At 52.6% G+C, this 13,271-nt stretch overlaps 1 protein-coding gene and 1 long non-coding RNA gene across 2 annotated transcripts in view; both read right to left on the reverse strand.

Annotated features, from left to right (window-relative positions):
• Positions 1–13,271, reverse strand: part of LOC146869006 (adenylate kinase isoenzyme 5-like) — a 544,010-nt gene that overhangs the window by 488,885 nt on the left and 41,854 nt on the right. The window lies entirely within an intron of this gene.
• Positions 10,540–11,298, reverse strand: LOC146869008 (uncharacterized). The gene is made up of 3 exons (XR_014966466.1): positions 11,231–11,298; positions 11,056–11,145; positions 10,540–10,972 (listed from the first exon to the last, which is right to left on the reverse strand). It is a non-coding gene; the product is annotated as an uncharacterized LOC146869008 (long non-coding RNA).

Consider the following 13,271-nt stretch of genomic DNA (forward strand, 5'->3'; position numbering starts at 1 on the left):
CCATCCACCCAGGAGGTGAACAGACCACTTGGCAGGTCGATGGGAGAAAGAAGTGTTGATGGCTCTCCCCCGCCAGGTGCCGATCGCCCCCCAGCTCCCCCGGGCGCTGGCTCCACCCCCCTGCTGGGTGCCTGGACTCCCTCATCCCGGACCTCCCGACCTCCAAGTGCGAGGGTCCGGACATCAAAGGGCGCCAGACCTATAACTGGGGCAGCTCCAGAGCAGGAAGGCAGTTGTATCCTGGAGTCGAGAGACACCGAGAAGAACTCATCCTTGACGGACTACCGGCGCTGTCGTAGCCCTGCCCTGTGAACCATCACTCTGCCTGCTGGCGCTGCCGCGGCCTTCTGCATCCTCCATCCTCATCGGGACCTGCTGGCGCTGCCGCGGACCGTTGTACCTACCACCTTCATTGGGACCTGCTGGCGCTGCCGCGGACCGTTGTAACTACCACCTTCGTTGGGACCTGCTGGCGCTGCCGCGGCCCGTTGTAACCTCCACCTTCATCGGGACCTGCTGGCGCTGCCGCGGCCCGTCCAACTAGAACACCGAGCTCGAGGATTGTGAGCTATCCATCATTTCATCGCATCTACCAGATTGGTAACAAGACTGTCCCGCTACCCCCTTTTCCCAACCAAGAGACTAGAATCGAGGGGACCCCTGAGTCCTGACCTCCTTGTACCATCCTACCGTACCTAAAGATTGCTTATAAATAACGTTAAAACCTATCTTTGTGTGGTGTACATCTGTGGGGGGGAAGTTACTCGTCTGTACGATCGCTGGAGACGGCTCTCCCCGGAGACCTCTCCCCTTGTCCTCGGCCGACCCTCCCGGTCCGTCTAACATTGGTGGCCAGCGGCGCGATCCGAATCAACGCGTAATCGTACAGAGAGTAGCTCACCCCACGACAAAACCACGATGTCAACCAAAGAGAGCGGATCCACCGAGAAATTCCAGATGGAGAAATTGGAAGAGTACAGCCATCGTGAATTGAAACAATTCTGCATTGAACTAGGCATTGCTACCACCGGCCTGAGTACCAAAGACGGACCAAAACATTACAGCATCAGAGAGGAACACCACGGCTCCCGAAGAGCGAAGAACGGGCCTCTCGCAGGAAGAGATCCAAGAGAGAGAAAAAAACAGACTACATGAGTTAGAAATGGCACGGCTCAAAATGGACGGTGAACTAAAATTAGCCGAACAAAAACTGAACCTAGAGCATCTGCGGCTCCGAGAAGAACGGGAAGAAAAACAGAGGCAGAGAGAGCTCGAAGAAAAGAGATTAGCATACGAACACGAGCGCAAACTGGCAGAGATAGACCTACGGAAGCAGAACAAAGAACTGGAGGTGCCCGAGCGACCACGCACCCCGGGAGGGACAGAAAAGAAAGTCCACATCCCCAAGGATGTCGTTCGAGAGTATGTCCGAGAAGACGACATACAACAGTGGTTCAAGGCCTACGAGATCGCCATGACCTCCCACCGGATCGATCGAAGTGACTGGGGAGCCGGTCTATGGGGGAGGTTCGTCAATGAAGGCCGCGATGCCCTGTTACAGCTCCCAGACCACCTGATGTCATCCTATGACCACATGAAGGCTGCCCTCCTCACCCGATATGGGCTCACACCCGAAAGGTACCGCCAGAGGTTCTGAGACTGCACCCGGATCCCGGGTACAACTTGGGTGGAATATGTGAACTATTTCAGCCGAGCCTTCGAGGGTTGGATCAAGGGAAGCCACGTAACGACCTACGAGCAACTTTTTAATCTCATGGTGTGGGAGCACCTCTCTAACAACTGCTTCGTCGAGCTCAGGCAGCACCTCTTCGACAGTAAATTGACTGACCCACGGCAACTCGCCGCCGAAGCTGACCGCTGGGAAAGCACCCGAGTGGGCCGGAGAGGGCCGCACGAACAGAACCGGAACAACCAAGGTCAGCACCGTCCCCGAGGAGGAGGAGGAGGCCAGGGACGAGGAAGAGACACCGTCCCGGCCGCTCCCGCTGCCAGCACCCCGCCCCCGGCCAGCCGGGGCCACCCCCCGATGCGCGCGGGGCTCCGAGCCAATGTCACGTGCCACCGATGCCAGCGAGTCGGCCACTACGCCAATGACCCGAACTGTCCACAGAACCAAACCCCGAGACCCCGCCAGGTAGCTGCCGCCGCCCTGGGGGGAGAACAAATCTCCGAAGAACAGGAAGAATACGAGCAGGGTCAACAAGAGTGGGAACCGGTCGCCATGGTTCTAGCGTGCCTAGGGGGAAGAGACATGGTCCCGCGGGCTCCCCTACCCGCCAACACCAGGAAATATAGTCAGTGGGTGAACATTAATGGACGCCGGGCCGAGGCACTACGTGACACGGGGGCCAGTGTGACGGCCGTCTGCTGTCACCTGGTAAAACCAGAGCAGATCCTGCCGAACATTCTCTGCCCCGTCCGTTCAGCCGACAATTCGGAGAGTCTATCTCGGATGGCCTGCGTCCCCTTCGAATGGGGGGGAGTCTCCGGCATGTTGAAGGTGATGGTCCGAGATGATGCCCCCGTGGACTGTCTCCTGGGGAATGATCTTGAGAGTTCCCCGTGGGCCGCCGTAGAAAGAAGAGAGCACCTGGGGATGTTGGGCCTCCCGGACTGGGCGTGCGTAACCACCCGGTCCATGGCCGCCCGTGCCATCCCCCGACCAGAAGAACCAGAATGGCCAGCACCTCCTCCCCCGATCGCTCCAGTAGAGGACACCGACCATACCGACCCCCCAGAGCAAACCCCCGAAGGGCTCGCTCAGCCCCAGGACCTTCCCAACCTGGCTCAGTGGCGTCAAGAAGGGGGGCCCACCCAGGAACAGTTCCGTCACGAACAGAAGACCTGTCCCTCCCTCGAGGGACTCCGCCAGCAAGCCCTCGCCCAGAGCGCAGGGGACACCACCGGAGCCCATTGGATCTATTGGGACAACGAACTATTGTACAGTGAACAGAGAATCGCGGAGTTAGGGGCCAGTCGAGTGCTGGTGGTGCCCCTCCGTTTTAGAGACTTCCTGTTAAATCTGGCCCACGATGTCCCTCTGGCTGGACACCTGGGCCAGGACAAAACCTACAGTCGCCTGGTGACCCACTTTTTCTGGCCAAAGATGAGAAACGACGTCCTCAACCACTGCCGGTCCTGCCCCACGTGCCAGGCCAGCGGGAAGAGCGGCCGCAAACTCAAAGCACATCTGCAGCCCTTCCCAGTTGTCACCACCCCATTCGAGAGGGTGGGGATAGACATTGTGGGGCCCCTGGACCCCCGTACAGCACAAGGACATCGGTTCATCCTGGTACTGGTGGACCACGCCACCCGCTACCCCGAGGCTGTACCCCTGCGAACTGTAACAGCGCCGGTGGTCGGCCGGGCCTTAATGGGGATCTTCTCCCGGGTGGGCTTCCCCCGAGAAGTCGTCAGCGACAGAGGCACAAACTTTATTTCGAAGTACATGAAGTCCCTCTGGCAACAGTGCGGGGTCACCTACCGATTCACGACCCCCTATCACCCTCAAGGAAACGGACTAGTCGAGCGGTTCAACCGCACGCTCAAGGGAATGATTGGGGGGTTGGAAGAACCCCTCCGTCGCCAGTGGGATGTACTACTTCCGTGCCTCCTCTTCGCCTATCGAGAAGTTCCCCAGAAGTCCCTCGGCTTTAGCCCTTTCAAACTCTTGTACGGGCACCCGGTGCGAGGGCCCCTCAGCCTAGTCAACGAAGGTTGGGAGATGGCCCCCCTAAAGACCCCTCCAGACGTCTTCAAGTACCTCCTGACCCTACGCAATCAGACCAGGCGATTCCGAGAGATGGCGAAAGCGAACCTTGAGGCCAGTCAGGAGGACATGAAAAAATGGTACGATCAAAATGCCTCCTCCATCGAATTCGAACCTGGCCAACAAGTGTGGGTGATGTCCCCCACCGAACCATGTGCCTTGCAGGACAAGTGGACGGGGCCCTTCAAAGTGGTCGAACGCAAGAGCCCCGTCACCTATCTCATCGATATGGAATCTCCACGGAACCCCCTCCGGGTCCTCCACACCAACAGACTCAAACCCCACTTTGTGCGCTCGGAGCTCAGCCTCCTGATGGCTACAGACAGTGGAGCGGAAGAAGACTCAGAGCCTCTCCCTGATCTCCTGAAGACTCGTGAAAAAGATGGTTCCGTGGACGGGGTCCGGCTCTCCGATGCCCTCACCCCGGAACAGCGCCAAGGCTGCCGGGACCTCCTGCTGCAGTTTGCTACCTTGTTTTCCCTCACCCCAGGGGTCACCCCCTGGTGCTTGCACGACGTGGACACTGGGGACAGTCCCCCTATCAGACACCGGGCGTACCGCGTACCAGATCGGGTACGGGCCTGCATCCAAGAGGAGGTATCAAAGATGCTCACGCTCGGGGTCATCGAGCCCTCGGACAGCCCCTGGGCCAGCCCGGTCGTGCTGGTCCCCAAAGCTGCTGCCCCCGGCACCACTCCTGAGCTCCGATTCTGCGTCGACTATCGGGGCTTGAATGCTGTTACCAGAACCGACGCTCATCCCATCCCCCGAGCGGATGAACTAATCGACCGCATGGGGGCTGCCCGCTACCTCAGCATCTTCGACCTGACAGCGGGCTACTGGCAGATCGTTCTCACACCCCGGGCCCAAGAACGATCCGCATTTTCTACCACCGATGGCCACTACCACTTCAAAGTTATGCCCTTCGGCATGAGGAATGCCCCAGCTACTTTTCAGCGACTAGTGAACCAGGTCTTGGCGGGGCTCGAGGAGTTCAGCGCGGCCTACCTGGACGATATCGCTGTGTACAGCCGCCACTGGTCCGACCACCTCCACCACCTCCGAGAGGTCCTGCAGGCCCTCCAACGGGCCGGCCTCACAATCAAGGCCAACAAGTGCCAAATTGGTCAGGGGTCCGTGACCTACCTCGGACACCAAGTGGGAAGCGGTCTGGTGGCCCCTCTGCAACTCAAAATCGCTGCCATCCAGTCCTGGCAGCCCCCAGTCACGCAGACCGAGGTCCGAGCCTTCTTGGGGCTCACCGGCTACTACCGGCGGTTCGTGAGGGACTATGGCAGCATTGTGGGGCCCCTCACGGGACTCACATCCAAAAACCACCCGAAGAAGATCAACTGGACCCCCGACTGTCAAGCGGCCTTCGAGAAGCTGAAAGCCGCCATGTGCACTGCCCCGGTGCTCCAGGCCCCCGACTACAGTCGGGAATTCATTGTACAGACAGATGCCTCCGACCATGGCATCGGGGCGGTCCTCTCCCAGCTGAACTCCGAGGGACTTGACCAACCGGTGGCCTTCATCAGCAGACGCCTCCTGGCCCGAGAACAGCGATGGAGCACCATCGAGAGGGAGGCCTTCGCAGTGGTGTGGGCCCTCAAAAAGCTCCGGCCCTATCTCTTCGGTACCCACTTCCGGGTGCAAACAGATCATCGACCCCTGCAGTGGCTAATGCAGATGCGGGGGGAAAACCCCAAACTATTGCGTTGGTCCATCTCCCTGCAGGGGATGGACTTCACTGTGGAACATCGCCCGGGCCAAGACCACGCCAACGCAGACGGCCTGTCACGCTTTTTCCGCCTCGACGAGGAGAGTCCCCAAGAGGATGGGTGACTCTCCCCGCCTTCAGCTGGGGGGGACGCATGTTGGACAGGCCACATGAAGGGCTTGCTCCCGCCCCGCATGACAGGGCCCGAGCCCCGGCCCTCCAGGTGTTACCCACAGAAACAACCCGCACCCCGTCCCCAGACGGGACTCCTGCCCCCGGACCTCTCTGTATCATGGGGCCGAACCACTACCGGCTCCCTCGCCCGGCCCAGCCGCCATCTTGGACACTGCACCACGAGGCCGCGTGGCCTCAGCTCGACCCTAACCCTGGGCCTGGCCAGGCCCCGACATCCCGGCACCACCATCCACCCAGGAGGTGAACAGACCACTTGGCAGGTCGATGGGAGAAAGAAGTGTCGATGGCTCTCCCCCGCCAGGTGCCGATCGCCCCCCAGCTCCCCCGGGCGCTGGCTCCACCCCCCTGCTGGGTGCCTGGACTCCCTCATCCCGGACCTCCCGACCTCCAAGTGCGAGGGTCCGGACATCAAAGGGCGCCAGACCTATAACTGGGGCAGCTCCAGAGCAGGAAGGCAGTTGTATCCTGGAGTAGAGAGACACCGAGAAGAACTCATCCTTGACGGACTACCGGCGCTGCCGTAGCCCTGCCCTGTGAACCATCACTCTGCCTGCTGGCGCTGCCGCGGCCTTCTGCATCCTCCATCCTCATCGGGACCTGCTGGCGCTGCCGCGGACTGTTGTACCTACCACCTTCATTGGGACCTGCTGGCGCTGCCACGGACCGTTGTAACTACCACCTTCGTTGGGACCTGCTGGCGCTGCCGCAGCCCGTTGTAACCTCCACCTTCATCGGGACCTGCTGGCGCTGCCGCGGCCCGTCCAACTAGAACACCGAGCTCGAGGATTGTGAGCTATCCATCATTTCATTGCATCTACCATATTGGTAACAAGACTGTCCCGCTACCCCCTTTTCCCAACCAAGAGACTAGAATCGAGGGGACCCCTGAGTCCTGACCTCCTTGTACCATCCTACCGTACCTAAAGATTGCTTATAAATAACGTTAAAACCTATCTTTGTGTGGTGTACATCTGTGGGAGGGAAGTTACTCGTCTGTACGATCGCTGGAGACGGCTCTCCCCGGAGACCTCTCCCCTTGTCCTCGGCCGACCCTCCCGGTCCGTCTAACACTTCTTAAGGCCAGTTACCCCTCCTCAGGAGAAGTTAACAACTGCCAGAGAATGGTCTGTTCTGACATTGCTAGCATTGGTCACTTGGTACATTTCACCAAGTATAATCTGCCCAGGATCCACAAGATCTTTTGTCACCATTTTTACACTTGCTCCTGTGTCCCTGAATACCCAAGCTTCTACTCCATTTATCAAAGGCTGTTGTTTGTATTTATCCAGATTACTGGGACTCACACAGGGGGACATATCCATGCCCCCATCACAGACAAGCACAGCCTGAGTTGAAACTCTGACTAAGCCAGAGTCCATCTCAGAACCCAGGGTCAACCCTCCTACACCCTTATGCTGTGTATTCCCACCACCAATTGTAACTGCACTAGAGGGAGCAGGTGCCTTAGGGGCATTGGTGGGGGCTGGAATATTCTCTTTGGCCTTGGTGCAGTCACTGGTCCAGTGAGTATTCTGCTTACAGATTTTGCACCAAGGTTTCATTTGGCCTTTACCCTTACTTGACTGTGACTCCCCATTAGAAGAAGATTTTGGGGGCCCTTGAGAAAACTTCTGGTCTTTTCCCTTGTCCCCACCCTTGTCAGAGTTTTTGGAATCTTGCTTCTTTGGGTCACCACCTTGGTTCTGTACCTTCTGCCTCACCCTGGTTCTGATCCGTTTGTCTGCCTTCTTTCCCAATTCTTGGGGAGAGGTCAGATCAGAGTCTACCAGGTACTGGTGCAACAGCTGATTTTGACAGTTATTAAGAATCTGCTCCCTCGTTATCAGATTGTACAATCCTATGAAGTCACACACTTTACTGCCCAATAACCAACCTTCCAGAGCCTTAGCAGCACAGTCAACAAAGTCAACCCAGTCCTGATTTTGTGCTTTGTGGGTGTCTCTGAACTTTAAGCTGTATTGTTCAGTAGTTAGGCCAAACCCATCTATTAGTGCACTTTTCAAGACCTGGTAATCATCAGCATCCTCTTCTCTTACAGTGAGGAGCTTGTCTCTACCTTTGTCTGCAAAGGAGAGCCATAAGATTGCTGCCCACTGACCTTGAGGGACCTTCTGTACTTTACAGGCCCTCTCCAATGCAGTTATCCATTTGTGGATGTCATCCCCACTCTGGTAGGGAGGTGACAATCTTACTTAGGTTTCTATGGTCATAAGACCTCTCCCTATCTCTAGGGAAATTGCTGCCACCAAGGGACTCTAGTCCCTCCTTTTGACTAGCTCTGTAGAGCTCTAGGGCTTCCCTATCTAAGGCCATCTGCTGCTTTCTGAGGTTGAACTTGTCTTGCTCATACTTCAGCAGTCTCTCTCTCCTCTCCTGGGAGGTTTCCCTCCCTCTGTGAGAAGAGACAGAGGTCCCTATAGAGGAGTTTGACTGAAGAGATCCCCTTGACAGTGATCTATCACTTCTAGCCCTATTTTCTGTTCTACCTGGAGGAATAAATGAAGGAGCATTATTGTCATCCTCCTCATCCTCATCCAGGAGAGCTGGGTTCACCAGAGTCTGGTCATTGTCACCAGTCTGGTCAGCATTAGAGTTAGGGTCAGGGGAGTTTCCACCCCTAGGCCCACCCTCACCTGCTGCCCCACCCACACCGCCTACCCCATCAGGCCCACTAGGCCCTGAGATATCATCCAGCTTAAGTATCTTTATGAGATGCTGGGTGGTTGGGCTTTTGCCTGTCTTCAGCTTCCTAATGGAACATAAGGCACTAAGCTGAGCAAAGGAGAGATCCTCATATTTATAGGGAAGGAGCTCACTGGTTCCTGGTAGGGACCCACTGGTTCCTGGCTGGTTAGGCAGTACTAATGTGGTGTGGTGTATTGCACTACCTACACTAGTGTGGCCTACTAAACTCTCTTGAGTTGTAGAAAGGGTGTGCTATCCCTTAACACACAACTCGAAGTTCAGTAGAACTTACTGTATCTAAACTTGATATTATATGTACCTAAGGTACCATTAGTGGTTTTCAGTTGATCAATTCAATTGAGATTATCTGGTAAAACAATAGCAAGCTGGAATCCCACACGCTGCACACCAATGTGAGAAGGTGGCCTGATATATGCTGTCCACTAGTTCTAGTGGGCACCTTGTATCAGTCCAAACAACCCCTTATGGTGAAAGGTTAAAGACAACCTTTATTGAAAGCTATCCTAGTGGTAGCTATGGAGAGCAGCCTTCAGGCTAAGTCTTGAAGGAATGTAAAGCAGCTTGTTTTACCAGTCTATAATCTCTTGAATGATCAAATGAAAGGACAACCACACCAGGTATATATTCAAAATATATGTATTTAGGATAAAACACACCCCTCTAGTCTCTTTATGAGACTGGAGTTCGAAGTACTTAATTTCCAAGTTAGCAATCAACAGTAATAGCACAAATACACGTTTGGGCCCTAGGGGCGTACCAAACCATATACCAAAAAAGTGGTATAAGAACCACGACTGAACTAGACACAAGGCCTAGAGCTTGTAGAATCGCCGGGACCCCAAGGAACCACACAAGGTAGTGACACAGGGGACCCACGGGGACTGTATGCAGTGTGTAAACATAACCGCGGGTTCCCGTTAGCTTCTATGGGCAATGTCGCGGTTGAAAATGTAAAGATTAGGGACACTTAGAACGAATCAGGACCAAACCCTTTTGGACTTAAGAAGTTCTAGGGCTAGCACCCACGGGAGCACCGGAGTACTCGAGTTACCTCACCCAAGGAAGCCGGGTGCATAGTTGTCTTTTGGTGTCGGGTTGCGTCGTTGATTACAATGGAAGCTGGCGAAGAACTGCTGCTGCCGTGAAATGGAGAAGTGTCCGAAGCGATCCAAGCCTGGATCTAGGATGGAAGGAACCTGAAAGCAGGGGGGACAGAGTCTGGGTCACTAGCTAGTGACCGAGGGCAGGATAGACCAATGCCCACAGATGTCGGGTGCTTCAGGTGAGTTGATGGGTGTTTTGACTCTTCAGCCACGAGGTCCGGTAGGTGCCGATGACAACCAGGAGCTGGATTCGAGCTGTCCCAGAGAGTCTGTCGAGTGCTGCTGTGTCGGCGACCAGAATGGACCCAACAAGCCTTGGCAACGGCAAGTCACTGGAAAGCAGAGAAAGGAGTGCGGTGCAGACCAGCAAGGTCTGAGGGACTCACCCAGCGAGGGTAAGTCGGGTCACGCCTGCAGCAACTAGGAAAGCCCAATTAGAAGAGAAGTTGTCTTCGTGGAGACCTACTTGCCAACGGGCTAGCGATTGCGAAGGAGCATCAAGCGGTCGCATTTGAAACTGGCCCACGGGTCACTCGTGGAGTGGAGGCAATCAATCTTTGGTGCAGGAGGTGCTCAAGGCTGGGCTACTCGGAGCCCAAAGCACAACTTCGAGGAGGACCAGGAAGATAGTGTTGCTGTAAAAGTTCACGGTGTCCAGGGGTCATGGTTCCACGTCACCCACGATAGCCACGGGCCGCAGCTTTGCTGTGGCCTCAGGGTAGCCTCGAGGAAGTCTGGAAATCCACCTCTGGTGATGCAAAGACTTCGGTGTCCGGCGGGAGCTTCAGCGATGCAGACTGGTCAGTTGCTTCTTTGGTGCCTGCCAAGCAGGGGAGTACAAAAAACAATGGTCCTAGACCTGAATTCAGATATAGGCTATAAGTCCTTACTTAATGTTATCATTTAAATGTTCTGGGCTATGCAGCATCAATTCAGGTAGCCCTCAATACTCAATATAACATTTGTCATATAAAACAAGACATGCAACCAACCAGCATCAAAAATTCTTATAGCATTTATTATTTTTATAATTTACTTTTGACAAATTTCAATCAAGGTTGCTCCAAGGGGAACGTGCAAAGAGTGAGGTGTTGGAATATGAAAAAGTGAAAGGAAAGAAAAAGTATTCGAGAGATTTGTGACATAAAATACTTAAAAGACTTGAACACTGGACCGGTTGTCAATCACCGTCCAAATGAAATAGCCTGGTCACGTTAATTAATTTGTACAGCGGATGAATTAAACAATTACAAGATACATTGGAAACTGATTCCAATAAGGCACGTGAATAAATGAACGTATTCCAGGCTTTATGATAAAGGGCGTCGACGTTTCGATCCGTCTTTGTGGCCTCAAGAGGAAATTTGGACCTTGGCCATGCGGATCTTCATCAGGACTGAAGGGCAACCTAGATGGGTACTGGGCCTTGTGGAGTGCCTAAAATTAATGAAAATTAAATTGAGGCTGTTGCATGAGGCTAATGTATTGTTAATTAGCTGTGTAAAGCCTAAGAGGCTTACCCGCTTATCCTTGTAAATAAGGTATAACGGTGGACTTCGTGTGGATGGACTCCATTAGTGAGGTGCCACTGGGTAGAATTGAATTCAAAACTGCAAAGACAAAGTTACGGCTATTAGTAACCGAAACAAGTCCGTTAATTGTAGACATGACAGGAATAAACAATGCGAAAGGTACCTTAATACGTGGTGTCACTCCACTAGAATTCTCGATATTTGTAAACACAGCCGGATTTATTGCCAAACTGAAAAAATATATAAAGAAGCGTGTTTTAAGGGAAGGTCCATCAAGGGAAGAAGTTTTAAAAAGGGGGGTGTAGTGTTATTAAAGGTCTTTACCTGGTGCCGCTACTATCCGGCGAACGTCCGTACCGCGAGGTGCTCGTGTTTCAGCAACCGCGCACCTCGGAGACGTCTGTTTAAATGAGAACGTCAACGTGACGGTACCGGGACGCGGATGGAAAGAGTTAAAAGACTCCGACCGGGCTGCCGGTACTGAGTCTCCCTAGTGAATACTAAATAGTCACAAGTTGATTATATTTCATCTAGTTTGAGGTCTGGCACGTATTAATACAGGATACAATTAGAATTATCAAAGTGCGAATTTAGACCGGACCATCGATATATGATGGTCCCTGGTGTGAGCTATATGAGTAATCACCATTGACTCATATATTGAAGCTACCACATATTGGAATTTAATTAAAGGTTGATGTGGGTAGACAACCGCCCTGGATACTCGTTGTTGAATCATATTGGCTCAAGAGCACCCGGACATTAATGGTGACAGAAAACAATTTAAACATCGCCAATGATTATGAAATAACCCGACAGGGCTATCGGTAATTAATTCACCCTGATGTGGGCTGCATTAGTTTACACCATCATTCCTATATGGAAATTACCACTTAATTGGAAAATTTGCTTTAATACTGACACCGAGTAGGCAATCGTAACAAACAATCGGTGTTAGGTCTTCGGTCTATCCATTCCAAAACAATACATTGGATTAAGACTTTATACCATTGGACAACAAAAAACAACAAAACAAATTATACATGGCCATAGGTTCAACACAGTCAAGAAAATTTCTATAGAGCAGCATTGCAAAAGGTAGGGAGTACGTATATAGTATAATAAAACTTGACGGGCACTTTATCCTTAAACAACGATACGTTTCACAGCATAATTCGAATGATGGAATATGCTAGACACATAAACCCAGGTTATACATTCTAGGCATTGATTCAGATTTCTCACTTCATAATCAATTTGTGTGTTCTGAAAGTATATACATAGGGGAATAATGACCTGACAGTAAAGAGTCAACCAGGGATATGCGAAAATCTTCGTACTGTTAGACAGGGTGCCATCCACTAGAGCCCTAGTGGGTTAGTACCGATATATCCACATGGATAGATTTATTCAGTATTCATAATCGAGATCTGTTTGCTTATTTCTTCAAACTCATTCATACCTCTAGCGATCGTATCCAGAGAGTGAATCCATCTGCATTCTCGTTTGCTGAGTATACTGATGAAGTTACCAAATCTTGGGTTAGGCTTAACCTTCTCAATTACCCACCATCTCAAACTTCCTGCAGTATGTTCAAAAGCAGTAAAGTGTTCAACAAGGGGGGCACCTTGTGTCTTGCAGCGTATGCGGCTGCAATGTTGTAAAATACGACATTTGATTTTCTGAATTGTCTGGCCCACATACATGAACCCGCATGGACAGACAATAGCATAGACGACTCCCGTCTTATTACAGTTACTGTGCTCATTGAGTTTGTATATCTGGTTGTTGTGTGAAAATTCTGTTATCTCTTTAGTAAGCGCACAAGCTTTACATGATCCACATTTACGGTGACCCCTAATTGGTGGGATACCCCAAAGTGTGTTTTGGCTGATGGTGCGTGTTGTAGGCAGTAGAGATTTTACTACATAATCTCTTATATTTTTACCTTTCTTAAAGGCATGTAGAGGTAGTGGCATATTGCCCAAGTCTTCTGCTACTAAGTGCCAATGTTGATTGATTGCTTTTTTGATGGCGCTACTTTTGGTATTGAACGTGGTGACACATACTAGACGTTCCTCCTTAGTATTTGGTCTGGTTTTAGGAACTAGCAAGAACTCTCTATGGTTGTGCCAGGCACGTTTTCGTGCTTGTTTAAGTAGTCTGATAGGGTATCCACGTTCCAATAGCCTGGCAAGGAGGCT

The sequence above is a fragment of the Triturus cristatus genome, chromosome 1_2 (genome assembly GCF_964204655.1).
Source record: "Triturus cristatus chromosome 1_2, aTriCri1.1, whole genome shotgun sequence".
NCBI lineage: Eukaryota > Metazoa > Chordata > Amphibia > Caudata > Salamandridae > Triturus > Triturus cristatus.